Raw genomic sequence first — 23,367 nt, 5'->3', positions numbered from 1 at the left:
CAAAAAGTCGGACATTACTGAGCCCTAACACTACTACTTAGAAAGGAAACAACTCAGATTTGTAATGAGAGAAGTAAATTTTGGGAGAAGTATATAGATATAAGAGGCATACAGCCTGATCTGCCTGATTCAGAGATTGTCTAATGCAGAACTACAGAGAGGTTACAGAGTTTCAGGAAGATGATGAGATGCAAGGCTACATTTTTAAGCCTATGGATACAAAATGAGCTTTCATTCTCACTGCTGCCATTCCCCCCCACCCTCTTCAGTTTTCTCTGCAAGATTATCCTTACCTCTGAAACATCAAAGAATTCAAGTGATGACCATATTGCTACGTCTAATCAAATGTTCATCCTTAGCGCTCTGTAGTGACCAAATCAAGATAAACATAGTTCATCTTCAGTCAGGCAGGTGCTCTGATCAAATTAACTTCTGCTATTTTCATCAAAAAGAATAGCACTTGTTGACTGCTACAGAAAGCATGTTTCAAAGGTCCATTTAACATTACTTTTTATTCAGTCCGACTGACAACAATTTCAGCAAAATTTTGTAGAAAACCTTTCACTGTGGCCAGCCTCTTTGAATAGATAATAAGCCACATATGAGGTGTATACTTCAAACCAAAATGTGTATTTTTGGGGGGCTAAAAGATGAGTTTGTAATATTTTACCTGTATGAACATCATCAGAAGCTAATGAATGTTGAATATTGAAAAGCATTATAAATTCATTGAAGATATTAAAGATACTTAGTGTTAGGGTTGCTTTATCATCTGTTTTGCTTAAGTGAAAGGAATAAGCATCATTTCGACCATTTGAGAATAATCCTCTCGATTCTCAGTCCTTCTTTACTTAAACAATAAGTCATAAAATCATATCAGGGCATAATATTTTATTACCTGACATTCTGTCTTCATGCAGATTGGTTTTTATTTTCTTTTAATTTTTGAAACATGCCATAACCCCTATCTTAATGAAGGAAAGTATTTATTTTATTACAAGATACATAATCATTGTACAGGATTTAGAAAACACTGATGAGCAAAAAATAAGCAAATGAAATTTCATTCACAAATAGCCACTGTTAAATGCATCTAGACCTTCCATGTGTTTATTTAGGAATATCAAACTTTTGGGGTTTTTATAAAAAGAGTAATTGAATCAGACTGTGTGTGCGTGTGTTTTCTTTCTTTAACAAAATGCCATGCATACCTTGGATTTTGTGTGCAGCTTGTTAGAATACAACTTTTTTCCATCCACTAAGAATACTACTACTAGGAACAGTATCTTATCATCAGAGTTGCTATTAATATAAAAAATATGAGTTCTCATATCCTATTGCCTTTTGATAATAATATTAGCAGCTAAATTTTACTGGGGGCTTATAATGTGACAAGCACTATTCTCAATTTTTAACATATATCATTTGACTCCTGCAACAATTCCTTGAGCTTCCTAGCAGGATCCTTCTTTAATGGACAAGGACCTGAAGCACAGAGAGGTTTATTAGATCGTCTAAACACGCAGCACTAGTAAGTGGCAGAACCAGAGTTCAAATCCAAGTCTTTGGATTCCAGCCTCTGTTGAAAACTGCAACACTATGCAGTGCGGACGTTAGAATATATTAATATACAGTAAGATGTCACACTGAAAGGACTTCCTCACTTTTTGTCTGATTGATCAATCTTTGAGATTCCCGAGGTGGAATAATATTGTCATGAGGCTGTGAGGAAACCCTAAGCCAAGTGGAAAGAGAAGAATAATTTTCCTCTGGCAATTCATAGAGAAGATCCTGAAGTCCAGTTTGAAAAGCACTAGGAAGTACGCTTTCCATTTCTTCTCTCTGCTTCGGCAAACTCTCCATGTAATTTTCAAGAGGTAGATTTATCATCAGAAATGCATATTCAGCTACCAAGTCACTCACCTTGATTCCTGCTTCTCTATCCAGCCACCATTAGCTTGTGTGGAATACTTGAATTTTACTTCCCTATTAAACATATAAACTCTCATCTTGGGTATCAAGGAATGGATAGAACTTATTGTAAGAAATGTAGGGAGACATGGAGACTTTAGCATCAGTGGACTACTTAGTAGCATTAGCAATAGAGTTGCCTCTCATTTGGGCTTCCCTGGTGGCTCAGATGGTAGAGTCTGCATGCAATGCGGTAGATCTGGGTTCAATCTCTGTGGCAGGAAGATCCCCTGAAAAAGGAAATGGCAGCCTACTCCAGTATTCTTGCCTTGGGAATGCCATGGACAGAGGAAGCTGGTAGGCTACAGTCCACGGGGTCACAAGGAGTTGACCCCATGTTGACATGACTGAGTGACTAACATTTTCAACTCAACTTCCTCTCACTTATCACAGTGCTCAATGAACCTGTTGCTGAGATGGAAAGCATACAAGCCTTATAGGCAGAAAGGCCTGACTTGAAATCCCAGTTTTACCACTTACTACCTCTGTGATCTTGGGTATATTGCTTAATCTCTCTGAGCCTCTGTTTTATCATCTGAGATATAGATGTACATTGTCTGGTCTACAGTAGATGATCGATGAGTCTGAAGTCTTAAACATTACTAAGACAGCTTTTTGCTTTGTATCTATTCTGTGAGATGGGGAGCACATTTTGACCATCTTTTCTTTAGTAAAGCCAAATTTGGTTAAATTCCTGTATGGAAAAGGATAATCTAATTATACAATTTTTCAAGTATAAAGAGAATTCAGACATAATCCAGTTCAATATTCTGATTTTAAGAATGAATAGATTGAGGCCCAGAACTGAGAAATAAGCAGAATCAAGATGCTACCATCTTGTCCAATATCTTCACATAAATTGTAAAGTTCCTACTGATGGCTGACAAAGGAAGTAAGATTTACAAAGTTTATTTTGTGAATGGTCCTTGAAAATAAGTTATATGCAAGATTGGCTTCTATAATCCAAATAAAAATTTGTGTCTTGGAAATGTAGTTGATAATGCATCAACAAGGAGAATACAATAAAGTCAGAAAATGGTCTCTTAACTCCTAGGACTGGGGTCCTCGTGATGAAGCACTGTTGTTTTCCTCAGCAGGGGGTCATAACTGTATGTATTTGTGCTTAGTCGCTCAGTCGTATCCAACTCTTTGCGACCCCATGGACTGTATGTGGCCTGCCAGGCTCCTCTGTCCATGGGGCTTCTCCAGGTAAGAATACTGGAGTGGGTAGCCATGCCTTCCTCAGGGGATCTTTCCAGCCCAGGGATCGAACCAGGTCCCCCACATTGCAGGTGAATTCTTTACCGTCTGAGCCACCAGGGAAGCCCGTATGTTTGTATCAGATCAGATCAGATCAGTCGCTCAGTCGTGTCCCACTCTTTGCGACCCCATGAATCGCAGCACGCTAGACCTCCCTGTCCGTCACCAACTCCTGGAGTTCACTGAGACTCACGTCCATCGAGTCAGTGATGCCATCCAGCCATCTCTTCCTCTGTCGTTCCCTTCTCCTCCTGCCCATAGCTGATTATATATATATATATATAATTTTTTTGCTTTACCTCATAGGGTGAATAATCATTTTAATTTTATTGATACTCTTAGGTTTAATGAATTTTACATCTTGAATACACACATAAATATTATATACATATTTTTAGAATTTCCTTAAATATAATCTTGTTATGGTTAAATTTTTATACTAGTTTTTGAAAACATACCTTTTTGTCTTACTGGTAATAAAAGTGTGGGTAACTGTATTTTGAAAGCTTTATGGTTCTTTAGAGACAGACTCTGGAAGCCCTGCCAGTCAGAAAACACCTAAGATTAATAACAGGAATGATTTGATGATTTGGGTGTCTTGCAGAAATTATTCATCAGATTTTTTTAAAAGAGGCATAATGTGTATTTTCCACATTCAATTGTTTAACTTTTAGACCGTGTTTCAAATAGACTATTGATGTATACTTGAATTGCTTCTCCAAGATTTCTGAAAATGATTTGATGAATGATGATAATGTAAATTTTAGAGTAAAACACATGGTAAAAAATGGTGTTGTGGATTTGGCTTTTGGGAATAATGTTGGTTTTTATAAAAAAAATTTTTGAATTTCATGTCAGTGAAAATTTGATAACTAGTCATTTCAATTTCACCTGACCTAACGTGTGGAATAAGTGAAAATGCCAATGGCAGGTACAGGGTATATGTCTCATTACCACACTGGTCTTCTTTATTGAGTTGTCATTTGTCAAACTGTGAACATATATATGGAACATGTGCACTGGAATTTATTTTGATGATCCTTTAGCATTTTTTTTGCTTGTTTAATTAAAAAAAAAAATTAGAAGTTGACTGACAGAGAAGCATTTGTATATTTACCTGCCTCAGACATTGTTAAAGAACACACTGGATGATCTACAAAACATGCCTTTTTATAAAGACTCAGATTTTGAAATGGAGAGATTGGTGCCCATGTTCAGATACATATATTTTTTGTTCCAAGAGAATAGCTAGATGAGAAAGCAACACCTAGCAAATCAATCATTGTGATTTCTTTTATGGAAGCTCTTGTGTGCATCTCTTCTACCCCATCCCTACTGAGAAGTGTCGACACCAGTTAATTTATCTTTGAGTTTTGAGTGTGATTCTAATAATAAAAATAAGTTAACAACTTTTGATTTTGTGCTACATGGCATGTACTGTTCCAGCATTGTACTGTTTATGTGTGCTGACTTTATTCCTCAGAACCACACAAGTAAGGCACAGAAAGTTACTAATCTTGTCCAAAGTCACACAGCTCGTAGATGGTAGCATAAGTATTTGAACCCAAGCAATCTGGCTCCACCTGTACACTATTAACCAGTTCACCATACTGCTTCCACATTGCAAGATATGTTTAGAATGAGGACTTCCATACTCATCAGACCAGTGGCATTATGAGCAAATTAACTTCTTAGGTGTCAGTTGCTCAGTCGTATCTAACTCTTTGCAACCCCATGGACTGTAGCCCACCAGGCTCCTCTGTCCATGGAATTCTCCAGGGAAGAATACCTTCTCTGGGCGATCTTCCCAACTCAGGGATCAAACCTGGATCTCCTGCTTTGCAGGCAGATTCTTAACCTTCTGAGCCATCAGGGAAGCTCTTAAATTTTTAAAGGAAGAATTTAAATGAACTTTTACTTTTTTGTCAAAACTACTTGATCCCTATCATTAAAGGACAGCCTCCTGTCCTGTCATGTAGAGTTGCCACGCTGATTCTGAAAATGGACCTGAAGCTGGGAAATGACAGAACAGTTTATGTTTTTTCATTTTCAGTAAAAGAGAAATTAAAAGAATTAAACGTTTTCCAAGTTGTTCAGATTGGTCAGGACGGTCAGTACTATATGTTCCTATGTAGAACCAGGTATGTGCCTCCTTTGAGAATCACTGTCGGTGAAATTAACAAGAGGATTTGTGTTGAGATGTGTGATGTGGAGAGTTACAATAAATAATTAGCATTGTAACAGCTTTTTTCCCCTTCACAGTAGCTGAAAGATTAACTTTCTCAAAAAAGTCTGGAATGCACTGTGGTATTTGGAATGTTTATTAGCACACACCTCTGCTGTTTGTTTTTCAGCCTATGTTCAAAATCCCTATAGTAGCAAAGCCCTGAAAAAAATCAATATTTAGGCTCCTTGACTCCTGATAGGGGTGTAAGGGCAGAGGTTTCTACTTTTAAATTTGCTCCCTGATGTTTTCTAGTTTCCTTGCCCTCACTTGTCTTGAGATAGGAAAAGGAGGAGTTTTATCAAGCCCCTGTGGATAATTCCACCATCGTGGATTTCTGCCTGTTAGTCTTTTACTGTTATACACATTCACACCTCATATATTTTGCTCTAAAAGCAGAACATCTGAGATGATTCTGTGGTTGAAAAAGATCTCAAAGAGATGGAAGATGGATTTAATGTTACCATTTTTAGATAATGCTGTAAATAGAATGGCAGCTGTCCTTGGATGCATAGCAGATACATAGTACATATGCTGAATAGAAACAGATAAAAGATTGCACTCAATTAATCCTCACAAAAAGTATCACTTTTGCCATGGACTCAGTCATCGGATTTTTAACTAAATGTACTTATTCTACACCATCTCATGATATTAATAAAACCTCATGCTTTGAAGGTGACTCAGGAAGGGAAAATTTTGCTATTATCCTCAACTAGGTTTAAAGCAGTCTGTAAGATTTCACCTATTTGCCCTCCCCCGACTCCATTTTTTCACCCTGTAAGGAATTCAAATCTACAAACATTTCTGGAACACCTGATATAATATGTAAGGTGCTCTTGGTGTGGTGAAAGGAAAAAGATATGAACTATTTCTTGTATAGAAAGAGCATACCTAAGAATTTACTATGCAGGATAGAATGTGATAGTTGCTATAAGTGAATTTTGACAAGTATCTTTAGTTTAATAATTAATCTTTAGTTGAATATTTGTAAAACAACACCTCCATTTCAGGTATATTGCTAATAGGTATTATGGATACCAATCTAAATTAATAAATGTCCTCAAGGAACCTTCCTCAAGGGAGAGGGCACATCAACAAAAATGACATTCAGTAAATGAATATAGCTTTTAAATGTTCAGAAGTCGCAGAGGAGAGGAAGGTTAGCTCTCTTGGAAGGTGTTGGGGGGTAGGACAAGGCTTCACAGCTGAGCTTATCAGGATTTTGAGGCATGAATGTGCATGCGTGCGTGCTAAGTTGCTTCAGTTGTGTCTGACTCCTTGCAACCCTATGGACTGTAGCCCACCAACCTCCTCTGTCCATGGGATTTCTCAGGCAAGAATACTGGATTGGGTTGCTATGCCCTCCTGCAGGGGATCTTCCTGACCCAGGGATGGAACCTGCGTCCTTTTTAAGTCTGCTGCATTGGCAAGCAGGCTCTGGGAAGCCCTGAGGCATGAATAACATTTTAGTAAATAAATAATGAGGATAATGGCAATAGAATAGGGGGAGACATTACAGAAAAAGGGAACATGCCCAAAGCTAGGGTGGCTTGAGATTGAATGGTCTGTGGCCACCTTCACCCTGTACAGTCTTTCTGCACCACGAGAGGGTGTCTGGAGTAGTCAGTAACGACAAAGTCATGAAAGTCTGGCCCAAAAGCAAAGTAGATTGTACGTGTAAACTTTTTAGGACAGCAACTTACATGCTTTCTTTTAAAGACGGACCTGGTTTTGATTGGTCTGGCTCCTGACTCTGGTACTGATTATTTTGTGATCTGGAGCAATTTTCTATATCTTTTAGACCTCAGCTTTTCAAAGGTAAATGGAAGTTCTGACATTTAATAAAAAACAGTCCATTGTCTGATACCCCATATATAATGCTGACTTCAGTTACTGCTCTGTGGTGTTTTTGATTGACCATCTGTGGGTGGTGCTCCTTACTGAGAGAGAGACACAACTGCATTCAGTCAATGCAGTGTAGCTGCCTTTCTTCCCATGAAGTCTGGTGTGTAAATAACATGGGAGAAGACATGGAGAGGGATCTGGGATGGCAGTGTGGAGACCTGAATTCTGGTTCTACCTTAGCCACAAACCAAGACTGGTGATCTTGACTCAAAATGTGCCCTGAATTTACTCTTCTCTGAGGAAGCGGGTGTGGGGGTTGTAGTCAATGTCTGACTCATGTCCTTGTTGGTATGAGTAGTTTCGGAGGAGCAGTTCAGCGACTTGAAAGAGATCAGCCACACATCCTTATTCCAGTAAAGCCCTACTAAATCAGAAATTTGCTTTTACAGTTTCTCTTTGGGGAGAAAAGTGGTCTACAGCAGCCAAACTCCTTTTAAAAAATGGTGGTTTCCCCATTCTTGTAAAATAAATGATCAAATGCATAGTTAGTGTCCCCTGAAATTCATTAAGCATGCAGAAGGGTGTTTGGCCAGCTTTGCTGTTTCATTCAGAGATTGAGAATGAGAAGAGCAGGGTGTGGTTTGCTGGTGTGGATGTGCGGTGGTGAGGCTGTGGTTAGGTGAGCTCTCAGGAGCATGTCAGCCTGTTGAGCTTCTGTGCATCAGAACATGTAAAACCTACCAATGAATCATATTCATAGTGGCTGAAGTTTATCTCTTGAGAAAACTTGGTTGGTATCCACTAAAGAATAAAGTACTTCTTTCTACAAATTAATTGTTACACTCATGAATAACGAGTGCTCATTCACAAAGTACAGACAGATTAACATCCTCAAGAATGTGTAGTCGGCAGGGCCACTAGTCAAGGAGCATTAACTCCAGATTCCAAACCATAGCCCTTTGATATGATTTCCTCTCTTGACAAAATCTAACTGCTATTTTCACTCTACATTAATTTTGATATTATTTTGAAGTAATAGCATACATGGCTCTGTAGTCTCTTAATGTAGACAGTCCTATCTCTTTCTCCTCTATTTCCCTTGCTTTGTTCCCACCGTTAATCTAGTAACCAGCCACTTAGTGTACTGATTATCTTGTAATTGAAACTAAAAGCCTATGGCAGGTAAACCTATGCCAGGCAGATGGTTGGCCCAGTATGTCAGCTGTCTCGGATGTGGGAGGTTTTTTTTTTTTTTTTTTTTTTTTTGATGTATGACAATGTGGTCTGGAAAATTAAAAAAACACAAAGTAAAGAGCCCAGATTATATTGAAATTTAACAGAATGTATTTGCTAACACTTTCAAAGTAGCTTTAAGACCAAAATTCATTATGGAAGCATCTTTTGTGGAGCCTGAAGTGAAAGAGAGGAAGGGGAAAGTATAATGTTGGAAAGAGTGCCGAGGTTGTTATAGTAGGTTTTCAGTAGCAGTGTTTTGGTCTTTGGTCTTTTGGTGGATGTACTTTTGGTTGGGGTGGGAGGCAGGGAGGAATGGCAGAAATATCCCCAAGCTATTGGTTGCTTTTGCTTGTTCTCTTAGCAGCCTGAGGGGAAAAGTGCTTGTTTAAACACTAATATATTCCATAGAAACCAACAATTATGGCAAGGTTTTTAAAAAAAGAAAATTACATTAAAGATGAATGAGGGTATATTGAAATAATTATGTTTTAAGGTGTGTAACATTAAAAGATATTGAATAGAATATTGACTGTTTTGTGGAAATAGCAATAATGAGATTCCTGTCACCTAATCTTACCATAATTGGGTTATTACTATGCAAATGAAGGTATTACTTTAAAAAAAGTAAGGAAGCAAGACAGATCCTTGAGGCAGTCCTTTATCTGTTCTTAAAGCTGTGCTGTCAATTCTTAGACTGAAGGTCCTTTTCTCAACAATTTGGAGATGCTCATACTCTGTGCTCCTGGAATTCCACTCTAATATTTTTTACGTGCCACAGGTAGCGGATTGGTGGCTGTTGATCTTATATAAATATATATTTTTTAGCTCTTTGTGGAGCCCAAGGGAATAATTAAGCTATAAAATTATTACCCACTGTCTTTTTTTAAAAGTGAAATGTTGTGAAATTTCCTGGCAAAGGTTTGTGCTGGAGCCCTTATCTCCACTCTCCGCACCGCTCTATTATTGTGCAGTGTCGGGTGGTACCGGGGGCTCTCAAAAGCCACCAGGTCATTTTGGGCGGACAGACCTCCTAGGACACCCTTACTGCTGAAGAACGAGTCCATTAGTCTCAGCCGTCCTCAAATCAATGATGTGTCCACTGCTGCCACCACTGCGTCCAGTTACGCTCCTGTGACATCCATCAGTAGAAATATTTGAATAGAAATATCTGGGCCTTTGCCATTTTGGTTCATGACCCAAGTAAATACCTGGATGTTCAACAGGGAATGGGATTGCAGACTGTTGATTGCTGAGGCTTTGGGTAAAGGATGATTGTATTTCCTGGAAATGTTGCATGAGTTTTACACCCTGCTTGTTATACGAAATGCTCTCTGAATATGGAAGGATACAAAATTGCACTTTAAAATTTCTCTAGTAGTCCTACCTAGGGAAAACATCAAACTAAAGTCTTGGATTGAGTCTTGCTGAAATCTCACAATGAACCTTTTGTCATTTCAGTGCTCTTTGGTAGTATATACTAGATTAATCAGAGCAAGTAGATTTGAGGAAATCATGAAAGAAAAATTTCATTTACCAAGTGCTTTTGGTTCCAAGAATTAGGAGGTCAAGAAAATATAGGCCTTATCAGTTTATTTCAGAATCAGTCGAGACTTGAGTGACTTTATAAAGTGTCACCAGCCACTGCTCTTTACCTTATGTTCTTCTGTACTTCTTAAGGCAGAACTTGGCTCAGAATGGCTGCTGCACATTATATTCGTGCCATTCTCTGTTTAGTAGAGAAATCTTAGAATAAATTCATAAAATATAGATAATATTTGCGAACAAGTCACAGTCCTGAAAATATCAATTCTAAATCCTTACATTTTTAGAATTTAGCTACTTTGGTTGGCTTCAGTAAATTGATGCATGTGGGTAATTTTTATTAGATGTCTGTGAGAAGGATATTTGGGGAAAATGCAGTATTCTAGCACATCGTTTAGGTTAGAATAAGTTATGCTGCTGTTATAAACAATCCTAAAATCTCATTTACAAGATCTGTTGTGATTATAGGTGATTCTGCAGGTCAGTTTTACACCATAGACTGGCTTCAGTTCAGTTCAGTTGCTCTGTTGTGTCCAACTCTGTGACCCCATGAATCACAGCACACCAGGCCTCCCTGTCCATCACCAACACCCGGAGTTCACTCAAACTCACGTCCATCGAGTTGGTGATGCCATCCAGCCATCTCATCCTCTGTTGTCCCTTTTTCCTCTTGCCCCCAAACCCTCCCAGCATCAGAGTCTTTTCTAATGAGTCAACTCTTCACATGAGGTGGCCAAAGTACTGGAGTTTCAGCTTTAGCATCATTCCCTCCAAAGAAATCCCAGGACTGATCTCCTTCAGAATGGACTGGTTGGATCTCCTTGCAGTCCAACCAACTCTCAAGAGTCTTCTCCAACACCACAGTTCAAAAGCATCAATTCTTCGGCGCTCAGCCTTCTTCACAGTCCAACTCTCACATCCATACATGACCACAAGAAAAACCATAGCCTTGACTAGACGAACCTTTGTTGGCAAAGTAATGTCTCTGCTTTTGAATATGCTATCTAGGTTGGTCATAACTTTCCTTCCAAGGAGTAAGCGTCTTTTAATTTCATGGCTGCAGTCACCATCTGCAGTGATTTTGGAGCCCCCCAAAATAAAGTCTGATACTGTTTCCACTGTTTTCCCATCTATTTCCCATGAAGTGATGGGACTGGATGCCATGATCTTCGTTTTCTGAATGTTGAGCTTTAAGCCAACTTTTCACTCTCCACTTTCACTTTCATCAAGAGGCTTTTGAGTTCCTCTTCACTTTCTGCCATAAGGGTGGTGTCATCTGCATATCTGAGGTTATTGATATTTCTTCTGGCAATCTTGATTCCAGCTTGTGTTTCTTCCAGTCCAGCATTTCTCATGATGTACTCTGCATATGAGTTAAATAAGCAGGGTGACAATATACAGCCTTGACATACTCCTTTTCCTATTTGGAACCAGTCTGTTGTTCCATGTCCAGTTCTAACTGTGGCTTCCTGACCTGCATACAGATTTCTCAAGAGGCGGATCAGGTGGTCTGGTATTCCCATCTCTTTCAGAATTTTCCACAGTTTATTGTGATCCACACAGTCAAAGGCTTTGGCATACTCAATAAAGCAGAAATAGATGTTTTTCTGGAACTCTCTTGCTTTTTCCATGATCCAGCGGATGTTGGCAATTTGATCTCTGGTTCCTCTGCCTTTTCTAAAACCAGCTTGCACATCAGGAAGTTAACGGTTCACATATTGCTGAAGCCTGGCTGGGAGAATTTTGAGCATTACTTTACTAGCGTGTGAGATGAGTGCAATTGTGCGGTAGTTTGAGCATTCTTTGGCATTGCCTTTCTTTGGGATTGGAATGAAAACTGACCTTTTCCAGTCCTGTGGCCAGCTGTTGAAATTTCAATTTTATAGCATTTTTATATACATCTGTTTCCATGAACTCCCAAGTCAAAGAAGAAAGGGCTGAGAAGTTGATACACTGGCAATTAAATACTTTATTCCAGAACGACAAACATCCCTTCTCATATTTCTCTGCTAGAACTAATCATCTGGCCATTCCTTATGTCACTGGGATGGAAAGTACAGAGGACAACCAAATATTGATCAAAACTAGTACTCTGATCATATCCATTATTTATATAGACCACTTTCTGAGAATACCTTTGAAATTTGACGTGCCACTTGTGATGTGTGGGTGAAGAAACCTCAGCAAGGAGTGTAATGAATAATTTTCATTAAAAGCAGTAAACATCTTCCTCCTACTCACTGTTGCACCTATTTGTCTAGACTTCCGTGGACCTATTCTTGGGTTCGATAGAACAGATGTTACCTTGACTAAGGTCTGCATGCAGTCAACCTTTACAGATAGGCTTACAGTGAGCTTTTAAATTTGTAGCTGTGACCAACCTGCAATAATGATAAACCTTGTAGAAGAATGCCCTTTGTCCAGGTTTGATGAGGATTGGTGGCATAAAATGTAGCCAACAGTCTCCCATGTTGGAAATGGGGTTATTTGATTTGCAGAAAAGAAAGAAATATTAGAAGCAGTACATTTGTCTACTCATTTTGATAGGATCTACAGAGAAAAGAGAGAATATTTTAGTATAATGAATGCCCCATTATCTTTATAAACAAAGCAAAATGCATGCGTGCTCAGTTGTGTTGGACTCTGTGCGATCTCATGCACTGTTGCTCTTCAGGCTCCTCTGTCCATGGGATTTTCCAGGCAAGAATGCTGGAGTGGATTGCCATTTCCTACTCCAAGGGATCTTCTCGACCTAGAGATCAAGCCTGGTCTCTTGTGTCTCCTGGGTTGGCAGGCAGATTCTTTACCGCTGCTCTACCTGGGAAACCCAAACAAAGTCAAATATTTGGAGCTAATAGATTTTTAACAACAGTAACAAAAGTTTGTATCTTATTTAGCTTTTGGGGGGTATCAAACAAGAAGAGAACAGAAATGCATTTCATCTGAAGGTGGGGAATATTTTACCACTTAGGTAGAACAACTTTCTGTCATCCTTAGAATATAACCAAGTAATTCCTTTTAAGTATCACTGTGAACTCAAGAATTTAAGCATATTGATGGGCTTAATCAGTTGCAGTTCTTATACTTTCTGAGCTCAAATTGTCTCATCTTTGACCAATGCAAACCTCTTCAAACTGGCTTCTGAGTACTTTTGACATAACTGTTGTCATCTTTGTTAGCTTCTTTTCTATATGGTATGTCAAGATGTTCTAAATTTTGTACGTATCCTGCCCCCATCTATTTCTCTAAGCAGTCTTGTGTTTTGAGCACTAGGTATGTTCGTATGTTCATTTCTATTGATTTGGTCATTATTTAAGCCTAAACAGACAGTGCTAGTTTATGTGCTTAGAATTTTCACCTCTAGTGCTGAAGTATTTATTATTTTTGGGGTTCTCAAATTTCACGTTAAAAATACATTTAAAGTTGTTTTAACATATGTGAAGTCCATCAGAAGTTTTACTAATATTTTTAGAGAACCGTGTTTCAACCATGGATGAGTATCGCTTTCTAGCTATCAGTCGCATTGTATACATTAAAAATCATTCTGATCTTATTATTTCTTTGGCTTAATACTGTGGGAAGAGTCTTCTTTCACAGTTTGTACTCGTGTTTGGTTCTTTGGCTCGAGGGGATCAAATCTGTTACAAGTGACTGTTTTTACAGCCTCTTACACACTGAGTTCTGCTTTTCATTTTTTTTTTTTTTTTTAGCTTAACTGCTTCATCTTGATGGCCATTTATCAGTGTTTATCTGCTACTCTAATTTCCTCAGAAGTTGTCATATACATTATATTACTTATGTATTTCTGAGGTTAACATTTAAAATGATTTTTTTAAATGAGGGAGTGAAAAAAATTAGGGAGCAAACATCATCATTTTACTGAGCTAATATGCCCATGTCGTATTTGGCTTCAACAGTTAATTGTAGTCCTGGGATTCTGCACCCCACAGTACTGTTTGGCAGCGAAATGTAGAATGTTACAGATTTTATAACATTTGCTTGCTCAGAAACCCCTTTTTAGGCTGTGCATCATCCATACGGAACTCTTTTTCCTAATATGACCAGGGAATAAAATGCCCCTACTCTTAGCAGCTGTGTAGGAGGAAAGAGGAAGGGTGGAGCTGTAAGATCTAAAGTTTTTTTGTTTATCAGAACCTTGCTTATGTTCAGTTTTGTTGGGCCCTCTTTTGACAAGAATGCCTGGACCAATCTGTGTAACTCTGACAACTAACTACTCCGTTATTTCAGAGGATGGTGTTCTGCCATCTGAAATGGAGCACCTCAACTAGTGCTTACAGATACATATAGAACCTCCCCTCTTCCTGTTTACCTGTCCTGATTCTGCTCTTTCAGGTCTTCTAGAGGCTCTAAGACTAACCAGAGAGCCATGAAATGAGGTGAAGCATTGGATCATGTGTGCATGCATGCATCTTTGTGTGCTAAGTCACTTCAGTTGTGTCTGACTCCTTGTGACCCCATGGACTGTAGCCTGCCAGGCTCCTCTGTCCGTGGGATTCTCCAGGCAAGAATACTGGAGTGGGTTGCCATTTCCTTCTCCAGGGGATCTTCCCAACCTAAGGACTGAACCCACCTCTCTTACATCTCCTGCATTGGCAGGTGGGTTCTTTACTACTAGTACCACCTGGGAAGCCCTGTTGGATCATAGCCATTTGCAAAGATACTCATGTCATTGGAAGTATGTTTAAAGAAATTAGGATGGTATTTTTTTTAAAAGCCCAACCAGATTTAATAATGAGAAACATGGTATCTCACATAGTCAGACATTAGAGGTAGGGCAGATAATTGGGTTGAACTTGTCCTGTGCTTTCAGCATCTTATCTCTGGAGTTCCCTGAGCTCTGCCCTCCCCTGTATGTCAGATTTATTCTTAAATTGAAAGCAGGTTGCATCTGCAGTTCCAGCTCTGACACCCGTCGAGGTTGAGAAAAGAGACCATCTCTTTTAAGGGTTCTCTCATAAAACTGAGGAAATGTTTTCCCAGAAGCAAATCTCACTTATGTTTCATTGTCTCATGTTGTGTCATATGTCCATTCCTATATTCAAACCATCATTCCAGGAGAATGCCATTCATAGGTTAGTATAGGTGTGGAGAAGGAAATGGCAACCCACTCCAGTATTCTTGCCTGGAGAATCCCAGGGATGGGGGAGCCTGGTGGGCTGCCGTTTCTGGGGTCGCACAGAGTTGGATACGACTGAAGCGACTTAGCAGCAGCAGCAGCATAGGTGTGGGTTCACCAAGCCATCTCTGGCAAAGAGGATGGGATTAACCATGGTTCCCTTAAATTTAATAGGACCTACTGCAGAAGTCGGGCTCACTTCCTCAAACTGCACAGCTCTAACATGCTAAGGAAGGGATATTGAGGAGAAAATGACAATATCTGTTATATTATGCCTTAGGGCTTATTTTTTCATTTGTATGTTCTTTTTTTTTTTTGCTGTAGAATGTGAGTAAAATAATGAGCAATTACAGTTGGAGAAAAAAATCAATATGATATATCCAAAGAGGTGTGATTTGGTTGTAAAAATCTTTCTAAAAATTGCACTGATTTTTTAAATGAGTGTGAATTGCATGAGCAACCTAATGTTATACCTTTTTACCTCCAGTGAGTTCAGTGAAAAGCAATGTTTTTGAAATATGATTAAACTTGCCCTTAAGAACTGTCATCTGCGTTGGGTTTTTTTATTAAGCTTCCCTTGATGGCTTCTTCCTTCCTTCCTCTCAAGCCCTGTGTTATAGGTCAAAGAGTGTCCTGGGCTCTAGCATCATCACCCAAATTTTTCTAGACTCATGGCTAGAATATTGTCTGTTCTTCCCTCCAACTTTTCAGATCTTTCCTGCTCCTCAAAACCCAGCTCAATACTATGTCTGTGATGCCTTTTGGCAACCGGGCCAGCCTGAGGTTCATTTTTCTCTTTCCTCTGAATACTTGAAGTATTTTCTATTCAGGTCAAGTCATCTGCTGTCTTTGGAGACTTCTTCTATGTCTTTGAGCTATTATTAACATCTTTTATTATTGATTATGACCTTTTTGAAAATAGAAACCCTTGATATCTTAATGAGTCCCGTGAAAATTGTTTCTTTTCGTGTGGTCATCTTAGAAAAGCAAGTTTAAGAATCTCTCATTCTGGACATAAAAATAGCTCACATTTATTAAGCATTTGCTGTATGCCCAACACAGTAATACGTGTTTATGGTCATTATCTCATTTCTTCCTCATATACATATTGAAAAACTCCATGTAGTAGGTTAAACAAAGAACTATCTTAGTTGAAGTAAGAAAGGGAGTATATTAGTACTCTAACAGGAAATGATCTTTAAACTCTCAGGGTATCTCCAGGCATTCATCTTGCTCTATCATCTCAAGTCTTAGCAATGCTTTCCTCTTGTGTAACATTATTCGGTGTAAATAGTCCTCAGTAAAGTCAGTCACAGAAAACAAGAGAAATGGAGAGAGGCGGGGTGGGAGAGAGGGAGAGGAGGAAAGAGAGGGAGAGACTGCACATAAGTGAACAAGAGGCGGAGAGAGAAGGAAAGGGAGATAGAGAATGTGTTCTGGTCATTGTTGGGGTGATGGGGAACCCCTTGGCTTTTCAGAAGTGGTCAGTGATTGCTCAGGCCTGAACAGTCATCCCTAAAATGCAGCACAGTGAGGTGTGGGCCAAACCTATTTGAACCATGAAGCCTGAGAATAGGAGCAGCATGGTTTTTTCAGTGAGATGTTGAGTAGACAATGACTCTGGTAAGTGCTAATATTTTTTCTAAATTCCAGATAAGACCTGGGCTTAGAGATGAAGTAGCTTGTCCAAGATCACCTACATAGAGAGATTCAACTCAGCATAAATGTCAGAGTTTATGCTGGTAATCTCCCTTTTCTATATTGTCGTAATTTTTATTAAACTGTGTTTGAGTATCAGTGATTACAATAAAAATAGCTTCCTCTATGCAGACCTTATTTTATGTATCTTCAGGAGCAGTCCTTTGCAGATACTCAGTGCTTCATAGGATCTCATCTTTTTTACCAAGTCGGGAAATGAACCATCATCTGAAGTTATTACACGCTAGTTGAGTAACTGGATTTGCTTTCCTAAGGTTGTGTTTCGGGCACCATATGTATATTTTTTTCACCCAGATCTCTGCATTTGAATACTTTCATAGATTTTTGTGGCTCCAGAGACAGCACACCTGACAAAGAAATTGTAGATGTTGTCGCTGGGGAGAAATTTGCAGACGAAAAGCACAATGGGCGCTGAAATCTCCTTCCATTGCCTGGGGAGGTAGCTGGGTAGAACCTGGAGATTCATGAGTATGTTACATGGACTAATCCAAGATCTGTCAACAGAAAGACCCTTGGTCAACCTGGGGAGACTCTGCCAGGACAAACTGAGCTGTGGATGCTGAAGCCCTGATTCTTGAGCTCCTGAAATCAAAGTGTGCGGCCCTGTTATCTCTGACTCCTTCCACAATCCAGTGCCTGCCCTGTTCTTGCTTAGGCCTGCCAGCCGACCCTGCTCTTCAGGTTCTTCCTGTCCTCTCAGTTTCTAGGAGAGACCACCCACCATTTGACTCTAACTCTTCCTGTTCATTTCCTTCTGATCCAAGAATTTCCAGTGTCTAAGATGAGTTTTCTATCATTTTTGACGTTTTGGTATTTTAGGTGCTATTTACTGTGTTACATATTGACACACAAATGCATGTTTTGTTGTAACAACTCCTTCCCTAACATTCTGGAATGCATTCCTTGTTTTACTTCTTTCTCTGCTAATGACTTTTCTGACTTTGAAGTAGTTAGATCACAGCTTCTTTATTAATATGTTTTAATGACTTTGTTTTTTCCCCCCATCCTGTAACAAAGTTCATTACAGATATTACTCAACAATATATAGTTAGTTTGACTGAGTCCTCAGAGATGGGGTGAATTGTCTATGACACTAATGTAAGAACCAGGAGTTTCACCTTATTTGTAGAGGTGGCCTGAACACTGTGTTCACACTGCGCTTTCAGTCTGTGGGCAGAGGTAGAGGATGAGACACAGTTTACCAGCCTAATCCAAAGCTTGGTATGTAGTCTTTATGTCTTTATCCATTCAGTCGTTAATATATCTGTAGAGGGGATGATTTGGGATTACTCTGTTTTCAAAATTTAGAATTTAGTGTATTTTCAGGATTTTGCTTCTAATCAGGAATAATTTGTGCCGTAAAACGTATTACAATCTTATGTGTTATCCACACTAGATGTCAGTTATTTTATAGTGTATATATTTGATCTTTGCTGTACTCTGGCTGGAAAGGAAAGTAAGTCCTCTTATGTAGAAATGTGGCCTGTTAACAATGAACAATGTATTTATAGGTTGTCTGCTCACCCACTGATTTTTCACTGGTAAAAGTATTACTTCACTATCAGTCCAAGACCATCAGCATAGGGGTTTACCTTTTAACATTTTCATGTGAAACATCACAAAGGCTATTCTAAATTAGCAAGGGGCATTGACACAGCAAACTAGTGAAAAATGTGAAGCCACAGCTTTCTTCAGCTGGTTTGGTTTTAGCTGCCCCTTTGGAGCTTTTACACTTCTCTCCCTTTCCCACCCCAACTCCAGGAGGTAAACAAAGGAATATAATTTGCATCAGCTATAGCAATGTCTCTGAGGTCATTGCTCTAAGTGTGCTGGGGATTTGGAGTAGGAATCCTGAAAAGGAGAGAAAGGCAAGGGTAAAAGCTCTGTTGACAAGGGAGTTTCGTAGGCATGTGGCGAGAGCACAGCATTGGACATGTGAATACGAATTCTGCAAGCTTCGTCTCCTCTTGTGAAAACAAGTTCTGTCTGGTTAGAGCTGGACGCAGTGGCAGCTGTATAACTTACCTTTACTATCTAATTCACATCCTTCCCTCTTGGAGCGTTCAGGACCTTCACATCTTCTTGTCCTGCTCCTCAGCACATGAGAGGAGGGCAGGTGCCTGTCTGTGTAAGATGCTGAATGGTGCTTTATCATTTGGCCAGTCCACTGGGCTTGAATGGAAGGGCATTTGAATTCTCACTTTGGTGCAGACCATTAGCACGTTCATCCTTTGCTGGCATCAGGTCAAGGAACCCAAGTCAGCTTGTGAACAAAGTTTTTCCCTGGTGTAAACATAATACATATACTTGGCTAGGAGGTCAGCAGTTAAAAGATGACTTTTTTTCTCAGTAGGATAGGATATTTGTTCCTATTTAGATAGTATCTAAGTGGAGACAATTTAGACATTTAATAAAGCAAAATCTATCCTAGAAAAAATAGGAAGACCTCATTATAGATTCACACATCTGTGTATTTGTGTGCTCAAGGATAATAATAATACTGGGAGACATTTCAGAGGAAAGAGATGAGTAAAAATAAGAAAAAAAAATTAATGGATTTGAGCCCAAGTAAGCAAAACTCTATTATTTAATTATAGTATCTAACTGTGAATATAAATGGGAGATGTAGAGAAAGAATTTTTTCCAAAGTTTGGATCATAGAAGCTTTCGTGACTAAAAGAGGAAACCTGTCACTGAGAACTACAAACTAGAGGTTTGATCTTTTTTAAAATGAATCAGGGAGTATAAAAAATATTTTGGGAATTGAGGACTGCCCCTTTTGTACATACTCAAGTGTTTTTACATCTGAAGTGAACAAAAACTGCATAATGTGGAAAATATGTCAGTGTCCTTCAGATTTGTTCCTCTGTGATAGTCTGGTTAGATGGGGAAAACTCACTGGTACACAATGGAAAAGGACATGCTAGCTCTTACAATTTCATGTTGGGAACTTCTTGTGGACCAGTGCCTGCAATAATATGTATGGTTGGGCCATTTATTTGCTATCAGTTGCTACTTCTGGCACACTGCTACATTTGGGTACATTTAAACCGGAGTCTTGGTTAAATTCCAATGTAGATGAGTGATGATATTCCATCTGCCATGTTCTGAATTTGCTTTCCTTAAGGAAATGAAACATAACTTCATTCTTAAGCAGACTGTTGATATACTACAGATAAAAATTTAATATTTTTATTCCTGGTTTTGGAGTTCAGTGTTATCAGACCTTAGCACTATGCTCAACTTTGTCACTGACTCTCTCATAACCTTGTACAAGTTAATTTCATCTCTCTCAAATGAATTTTCTATAAAAGGTGAACAATAGCCTAGGTATTACCGAGATACCAAAACCTGATAAAGATAGAACAAAAAAGAAAACTAGAGATAATATTCTTCATGAACATGGACATAAGGATCCTTAATAAAATATTAACAAATAGAATTCAGCAGTATATGTAACAAATAGAATTCAGCAATATATACATTCCATGACTGAGTAGGATTTATTCCAGGGATCAAGGTTGGTTCAGTACTTGCAATTCACCTTGTTAACAGGCTAAAGAAGAAACACCATATGATCCTATCCATTCATGCAGAAAAAAGCATTTGACAAAATCAACCATTTATGATAAACATTCTCAGAAAAATGAGAACAGAGAACTTCACCTTGACACCAAGCATCTGAAAAAGATTGCATAAATTCTATAACTAACATTACCCTTAATGATGAAAGACTGAATTGTTTCTCCTCAGATAAGGAACAAGGTCAAGAATGTTTGCACTCACCAATTTTACTTAATATATTGCTAGAACTTCCAGCCAGTACAAAAAGATAAGGGAAGGAAGTTAAAATCATAGAGATCAGAATGGAATCAGAAATAAAATTGTCCCTATTTTCAGGTGAAATGATTGTTTATGTAGAATACCCTAGGGGACTTTAGAAAAAACAACAAAAACAAACCTTTCAAAACTAATAGGTGAGTTCAGCAAGGTAGTAGGATATAAGTATACAAAAATCAACTATATTCCTGTATAATAACAAGGAACAACTGGGCACCAAAATTAAAAATACAATACCATTTATAATTACTCAAAAATTTAAATATTTAGTTATAAATCTAACAGAACATGTGTAGGACTATATGCTAAAAGCCATACAGTACTGATTGAAAATATAAATAAATAGGTATATACCATGTTAATGGATTAGAAGACTCACCATAACAAACATATCAATTCTCTTTGAACTGATGTACAGGTTTAACACAGTTTGCATCAATATTTCAGCACAATTTTTTTTTTGTAGATCAGATTTTTCTAAAAATTTTATGGAAAGGCAAAGAAATCAGAATAGTTATAAGAATTTTTAAATAGAAGAATAGAGTGGGATGAATTAATCTACTCAATTTCAAGATTTATCATACAGCTATAGTAATCAAGACTATGAGAGTTTGGCAGATGGATACGTGTGTACAACAATGAAATAGAACAGAGAGCCCAGAAATTGGCCCACACAAATATAAACTCATGTTTGACAAAGGTGCAAAACCAGTTCGGTGGAGGAAGCATAGCCTTCTCCACAAATGGTACTGAAGCTGTTGAGCATCCATAAGCAAAAAATGAAACTTCACCTGTCTTGCTGCTGCTGCTGCTGCTGCTAAGTCGCTACAGTCGTGTCCAACTCTGTGCGACCCCATAGACGGCAGCCCACCAGGTTCCCCCATCCCTGGGTTTCTTGAGGCAAGAACACTGGAGCGGGTCACCTGTCTTAGGCTTATACAAAAATTAACTCAAAATATATCAAGAACTTAAATGTATTGATAAAACTTAAAAATAAAATTTTTATGAAAAAAATTGGAACATCTTCAGGATCCAGGGCAAGGCAGAGCATTTTTAGACTTTGCATCAAAACCATGATTCATAAAATGAAAAATTGATAAATTCAACTTACCAAAATTAAAAAGTTTGGGCTCTGTGAAATACCCTGTTAATAATGTGATAAGCTACAGGCTGGGAGAAAGTGGCTTCAGACTATATATTTAGACTTGTAGTAAGGATTAGTATTAAGAATATAATCTTTCAAAACCAATAAAATAAATGAAACAATCCAATCAGAAAACTGGACTCTTGTGAAATACCCTGTTAAGAATATGATAAGCTACAGTCTGTGAGAAAGTAGTTTCAGACTATATATTTAGACTTGTAGTAAGGATTAGTATTAAGAATATAATCTTTCAAAACCCTTCAATAAAAAAAAAAAAAAATGAAACAATCCAATCAGAAAATAGACCAAAGACATGAAGGAACATTTCATGGGAAAGGATATATACAGCTAGCATCTAAGCACATGAAAAGATGTTCAACATCATTAATCATTAGAGAACATCAGAATGGCTGAAATAAGAAATAGTGACAATGCAAATGTTGGCAAGGATTGCAGAAACCAGCTCACTCATGTATGGCTGATGGAATGTAAAATGCTATAGAACGTTTTACAGAACAGTTTTGACAGGTTTTTAAAGAAAACTTAACTTATAATGACCATAGAATCCAGCGGTTGCTCTTGCATTTATCTCAGAGAAAGGAAAACTTCTACTCATACAAAAGCCTGGGTGCCCATGTTTATAGTAGCTTTGCTTATATAACACCAAACTAGAAATAGCGTAATACTGGAGTGGCTTTCAGTGGGTGAACGGTTAAATGATCTGGACCATGGAACACTACTGAGCAATATAACTGAACAAAGTATTGATACCCAACCTGGATGAATCACTGGAGATTTGTGTATGATTTCATTTGTATGATAATTTTGAAATGACAAAACTATAGAAATTGTCCACTAGTGGTTTCCAGGGTTTAAGAAGGAGGTGGGATAGGAGGGCTATAAAAAGACAATCTTAGGGACTCTTCTGGTGATGGAAATATTCTGTATCTTAACTCTACCCATGCCAATCTCTCAGTTTTGGTATTGGACTAGCTTTGTAAGATGTTACCCTTGAGGGAAACAGGGTAAAAGATAGAGGGGATTTCTCTCTATTATTTCTGAGAAATGCATGCAAATACACAGTGGTGTCACGTCATAATATTTGATTAAAGAAAAAGACAGCCTTCTAATGGCTTCTAGATTAAAATTCAAAGCCTTTGCTTGGCCCTTTCCTACTTCCTTCATGTCCTGCTTGTCTTTCCTGGACATATCCCACTGCAGGCACAGTGGCCTCTTTGCTGTTCCTGGGCTCTTACCACAGCGCCTTTGTTCTAGCTGTCCCCACAGCATGGAAAGTGCCTCTGTCCAGTTGCTCACTTTGTCCTGGTCTCTGCACAAATGTTACCTTAGCAGAGCGACTTTTCCCTTGAACACTGTCTCTAAAACAGGACCCCCTACCACAATCTATTCCCTTGCTTGGATTTATGTTTCTTCTCTCATTAGAAA

At 38.4% G+C, this 23,367-nt stretch overlaps 1 protein-coding gene across 14 annotated transcripts in view; it reads left to right on the top strand.

Annotated features, from left to right (window-relative positions):
• The window catches only part of SOX5 (SRY-box transcription factor 5), a 1,156,954-nt gene that overhangs the window by 140,902 nt on the left and 992,685 nt on the right, over nt 1-23,367 (top strand). The gene's annotated exons all lie outside the window — the stretch shown is intronic.

Source organism: Bubalus bubalis, chromosome 4 (assembly GCF_019923935.1).
Source record: "Bubalus bubalis isolate 160015118507 breed Murrah chromosome 4, NDDB_SH_1, whole genome shotgun sequence".
Taxonomy (NCBI): domain Eukaryota; kingdom Metazoa; phylum Chordata; class Mammalia; order Artiodactyla; family Bovidae; genus Bubalus; species Bubalus bubalis.
Note: the sequence above shows the minus strand (reverse complement) of the source record. Positions and strands in the feature narration are given on the sequence as shown.